The sequence below is a fragment of the Gigantopelta aegis genome, chromosome 3 (assembly GCF_016097555.1).
Source record: "Gigantopelta aegis isolate Gae_Host chromosome 3, Gae_host_genome, whole genome shotgun sequence".
Taxonomy (NCBI): Eukaryota; Metazoa; Mollusca; class Gastropoda; order Neomphalida; family Peltospiridae; genus Gigantopelta; species Gigantopelta aegis.
In genome coordinates this window covers 61,301,195-61,307,447 of record NC_054701.1, presented here as the reverse complement: position 1 = coordinate 61,307,447, position 6,253 = coordinate 61,301,195, and the positions used below count along the sequence as shown (strand labels likewise).

At 33.8% G+C, this 6,253-nt stretch overlaps 1 protein-coding gene across 1 annotated transcript in view; it reads right to left on the bottom strand.

The window, feature by feature from the left end:
• LOC121368380 overlaps positions 1-3,877 on the bottom strand; it is a 109,785-nt gene extending 105,908 nt beyond the window's left edge. The window contains exon 1 of the mRNA XM_041493073.1: positions 3,820-3,877. The gene's annotated coding sequence lies outside the window, so the exon portion shown is untranslated. The remainder of the gene's footprint in view (positions 1-3,819) is intronic.
• Between the last annotated feature and the right edge of the window lie 2,376 nt (positions 3,878-6,253).

The following is a 6,253-nucleotide window of genomic DNA, read 5'->3' as shown; positions in this document are numbered from 1 at the left end:
GGACAAATATTAAGAACAATCACAATAATCAGATCGTCAAAATATAAACTTATAAAACATATTATTAAAACCTATGTTGGTATATACAGAAATTGTCTTTTGCTGTTCGCCAAATGTTAAGTTTTTTGGAGTTACCAGTTTTCATATATATATATATATATATATATATATTTAAAACAATTTTGTGCTACATATTGTTTTTTAGATATATATTTCTACATGTTGAACACATGAACATATAGCCTACTTTATATCTGTAGTTGCATTATATACTTTTGAAAAAAGCAAGATATTCGTCCTACTTCAATATGTTGACAAAAATGTAAGACGATTAAAAACATTCACTCACGTATCTGATCCACAAGTCTATGACGTAAAAAAATAATTAAGTTCATACTCAAACTTAAAAATAATATTTTGGCATAGAGATGCATGAAACCCACAATAACTTTAAGAGGACTGTACACTTATTCATCACACTACGAGGAAAGGCTGCCAAAACCTCAGGTTTTTTTCTCGTGTCTTTCTGGCAAATCGTGCAAATTGCAGAGTATAACAAAATTTGCCGGACTTGTATTTCTGTCACTGCTGTAGAAGGAATTTAAGTCCGGTAGGAATACAAGTTCTAGCATAAAAAAAACAACTTTAAAATATATCAGGTATGAAAGTCCGGGTAGGACTATGGTTCCTAAGCTATGGAACCTGCGTTCCTTTTACACCAGACAACGTCAGTATCCGCGTCAACGAAAACCGCCGACCAGAATGCCAAAAAATCTTTATTGGAAAATAATATTAATATTAATATTAAACATAATTATAATGAAATGGTGGTGCCATGCATTGATCGCCTGTGACAAACCGATTGGAACCACAGGACGAGAGCATGGCACGCCAACATTAAACCTAAAGTCTCCTCACCAGGTCCAACTTCCTTTAATCTTAAAGCAACTAGAGCAATAGCTCGTCTAAGGATTGGTGTGTCAGCTGGGCTTAATCAAATTATATTTAAAATTTAAAAAATATGAGCCAGAGGGGTCGGTTGGTACCATCTGGGGGAACGAATGCGCATAGTGATTTTTGTCAAGACCTACATTCCTAGGGGTGGAACATTTATGATAGCATTACAGGACTCACAGCTTTCTATGTGTATCTACCCATTTTGTGACCCTAACCCCATTTCCACGACAGTTATATTTTTGCTACATGACTACATGAAAAGCATTGTAAAATATTTGTCAGTGCATTTAGGAATACAAAACTTGGGGGATTGGGAGATAATTGACTGGAGAATTCAGATATATTACCAATATTGAAATCCTTTGAGGATAACACTGTTTCTGTAACGTTACAAAATACAATTCACACAGTTTTATTTTTCACGAGAAATGTTTAACATAAAGTTTAGGCCCAGCACCTCAAATATTCTCTTTAAATGTTCTAATTATAATAGAAACTCATTTGGACATCCATTTATTATTTACATCCTATAAATACAGTTTTGTTGCAAGATTGCTGTGTAATTACACATTTTATAACCCTACCCCTATTTTCTCAACAGTAATATTTCAATGGAATTGTTAACAGTGACTAAATAAAACATATTATAAAATATGTATTAGGATGGGCGAGGCAAAAATAAGAGAAAAGTACGTTAGTACATTCTTATAAGGGAGAAATTCACTTCTCATACAATTTTCAATATCCTGCCAGGGAATGTTTTTGTTCTGTGCAAAGAAGGGCAGAATCGAAAGTGTAACTATGTAGGGATTGTTTGATAAAACATACACAACATACAATCAACCAGATTGTAATGTAGAATACGACCCAGTGACACCAAGTGTCGTTTATATAAGCTGGAAAATAGAAACCGAAGAAAACACTATATAGCATCTATATAGACTGGTATTATGTTGATAATTGAAGACATTATCACCTGCACGTAACAATAAATATGTGATCAAAGTACATTTTAAGTTAACAGGAACCTTTAATGGATTTATATTATAAAATAATAAAATTTGTGTTAATATATATATATATATATATATATATATATATATATATATATATAGATATATATATATATATATATATTATTTTTTTTTTTTTTTTTTTTTTTTTTTTTTTTTTGAAAAGCTCATGTTAATAACTTCATCAGCAAATAGCTTAACAAATGCATTATGGAAGATCTAAATAATGCTTGGAATTCCAACAAACATTCAGGTACATTAAAGCCCTGAACATTTTAAAACCTAAACTTCAACTGGAATTACTGTTGTAAAATAGCAAAAATTGCATTACCCAACATTAAACAAAAAGTGTTATGTGAGACTCTAACCTTCAAATGATGTCACTGTTGCTTCAATTTTTTCGATTTGTATCACATTAATTCGTCTACATTTAAGTTTGCTATGTATATCTTAATAAATATTGTATGATGTTTTTATTTAGCTATCCTGTTAACAATTACTTTGAAATACTGCTTTTGAGGAAAGGGTAGGGTTATCAAAAGGGACATTACACAAAACCGCCTACAAGAAAACTTTATATATAGGACGTACCTTTTAACAAGATGTGAAAACAAGCTTCTGCTGCAATAAGATCCTTCAAAAGGAATATTTGAGGTGTTGTGCCTAAACTTTATGTCAAATTTCTACTGAAAAATAAAACTGTATGAATTGTATTTTATAACGTTACAGAAAAAGTGTTATGCGAGACCCTAAACCTCAAAGGATTTCAATATTGGTAACATATCTGAATTCTCCAATCCATTAACTCCCAATCCTCCAAGGTTTGTATTCCTAAATGTGCTGACAAATATTTTACAATGATTTTAACAATGTACAAATTCCTATCCTAAGCCAGCTGTTATAGCCTATTCTGTATAATAATGAATTTGACAAGGTGGAAAATTTACTTGTAGATGAAAAGGCCTAACTAGTCGGGAATGTCGACGTTTAACATGCTTCTGTTACTAAAATAAATTAATGTATAAGCTTATCATCATTCAGTACATATTTTTATTAATTTTTAATAACTTATTTTCATTGTTGTTGTTTTTATAATTATCCTACGTCGCACAGGACGGTCAAGCGTTCTGGTTACACGAGCTTGGTAAATGGTTTTGACACTGCGGTTATTGGGGGGGGGGGGGGGGGGGGGATGCCCGTCACATGACTCAAAAATAATACGTCACACCTCTACTCCAAATAGCCGTTATTTTTCTCTGAATTATGGACCGTCGACATAATTCAGTTATATATATATATATATATAATATCAATAATATGTGGGATATGGTGGTTAAGTAGATGGTTCATTTAAGTACTTTTAGGTACAAATCATAAGTATATATTTTGAGATAATACTTTACTGGGTCATTAATTAAGTCAACCATCCGTGACTAAGTGCCTTTAATCCCACTAATATGATGTTAAATCCAGATAAACTGCATAAAAAACCAATAGATAGACTATTAACTGTCTACGTGATGAAGACAAATAAAAATATTTGAAATTAAGTCAGTATGTGTAATTATTAAATTAGTTAGAAATAAATAATATAGTAATTTATTCTAGATTAATTAATTAAAATAAATAAAATTAATTAAAGTAAATAGTATAATATAATTAATAATACTAACAATATTTGGATTTATAATTTATTTATTTATTTATTACTTTAGCTATATGGCCTGGCTAGAATTATACTTGCTTAATTAATGGAAAATATTAATTAAACTTTATAAAATAACTAATTAGTAGAGTTTAATTAACCATATTATTCTATAAATAAATAAAGGTTAATTAATCTACTTACATACTTATAGTTCCACCATTAACTAACACTCTGCTATGAATAAACTCCTACTTTTAGACACAGCTGACAGTCTAAGTGTTATACTGACCGCACATTGATCGATACTCAGACTGCATACCTCGCGTCAAATAATGATTCAAAGTATTTCGATCAGACAGAAAATGTGTTAAGAGCAGGGTCTGGAATATTGATCTAGTTAGACGCACACTGGGACTAGAATTGTGCCAGGTGTTGCCAGTGATCCATGCTATTGGTGGCTGTGACACAACGTCGAGGTTATTTGGTGTCAGGCCTGTAGTAAGGGGGCTAATTTTTATGGTTGTATAAAATGTGTTGTGCGAAACTCCGAAGCCCCATAAGGAAAATTTTAAAATATTAACCCCTTTCATAGCGATTCTGGCGTGTTTTCGGCTTATTACCTCAGACATTTAAAGTCCCAAAATACGGGCTTGGGTGTAGGAAAAGGATCTGTTGTGAAGAAAGTTCTGAGTGTCAGTTTTTTCTAGTCTCAGATTGAGATACTTAGCCAAAGCTCATTGACAACAGATGATGTTGATAATGCAGGCGAAAAATCACTTGTCTGTCTATTTGGGGGAAAGCAAAATGAAACGTTGGATCAATTGCGACTGAGAAAATTATCAGAGAAAGTAGCCACTAGTGCTTGTAGTGTTACGGTACAAACACTTCCTCCAACAACAGATGCGGCCAAATATCACTCGCGCAGAGTTTATTACCAGGGACAAGTTTGGGTTGGATTACATTAAAGATATATTTTTAACATGGAAATTGGGAATTTTTAGTGCCACTTTCTTTTGGGAAGGGGCCTATATTCGGACCCACAGAACGCCTGGATAAATATCTGCTATTTTTATTATTATTATTATTATTATTATTATTATTATTTTATTTTATTTTGGAGTGGGGAGGGGACTTAAGGTGGTGTCACAAATTCGAGACCTAAACTCACGATCAGCTCACGACTTTGACGATCTAAAAAAAAATTAAATCGCGGGGAGAACGTAGGAAATGTGGCGCCAAAATAAAAAATGCCACGAGGTGAAGTCCAACTCACGTTTGTCAAGAGCTATACACGAGCTACAAACGAGCTATACACGGTCAACTGACGTACCGTATCAGAGCAATTCACGTTCATTCGCGTCCTACTTGCGATCTGTTGGCGACCTATCAGTGGGACTGGCGATCAATCAGAGCGGCTCTCGAGCGGCTCGCGAGAAGAGTGGATCACGTGGTACAACCGTGTACACCGCGAGTATAATAACACCTGTGGCCACACTCACATAAAATTGCGCCAAATTTCCTTCATGTAAACGCGCACCTCTTTCTTTAATCCTACGGGACATTCAAAATTCCATAGCACCAATTACACCCCGCCTGTCACCAACATTTGGACTGCTGGTGCTCCCTTGCACTTGCCAGTGCAGGCGGTCATTTTACAAAATGGCTGCCACCGGTTGTTATTTTACCAGTAGTTCAGGTTCTAGACCACCTAGGATCTTGATTCTGGTGGCTAATCCTACATTTGTAAGGATAAGGAATACAGTGGTACTATTTACAACACGCTAGCAACTACCCAACTACATATATTTAGCATTCATATAACTAAATAATAGTAAAATCATCAACATATTAGCTGGCCATTGAGACCCTCCAAGGGGATGAAACATGTAGATCTAACACCAGCCAGTTGGAGCTCATGTCCACCAATCAAAACCTTACTTGCAGAATCATGCCAGTGATTTGAAAATAATTGAAAACATTCCGAATTATCCTGAGGGTATACGACATATTTGATGTGAATTACGAATGCCTTATTTAGACCAGTAGAACTAATTTTAATCAGATTGCTAACAGAATGCGTAGTCTCCAATGTCCAAGTAACATTTCGTCTGTAAATAATAATTTCAATATTGACCAATCACACTTTGCCTTTTATAACGTTATTTGGGAGCATACAAATTCTAAAAATATCGGGCGAGTCTATTTTAGTGGCCGAAGTACAGCGAACCATACCAATACGTACGGGATGGGTATCAGTCTTCAATTTTACATTACAAATTATTTATTTATTAAAAAAACTAAAAACTAAATCAGTCTTCAGTTTTACATTACAAATTATTTAGTTTATAAAATAAAACATGTTTTAAGGCATTCGTAATTCACACGAAACATGTCTTATACCCTCAGGATAATTCGGATTTTTTTCAAATTATTTTTAAATCACTAGCATGATTCTGCAAGTAAGGTTTTGATTGGTGGACATGAGCTCCAACTGGCTGCTGTTAGATCCACATGTAATCTCCAGTCTGTTCCCCCCAACCTGACCTATTTTAGCTTTACCATCTAGCCTTTGGTAACTTTCCTCATCAAGGGCTATGCATAATGTTGACGACAAAGTTACAGGTTGAGCTCTTCT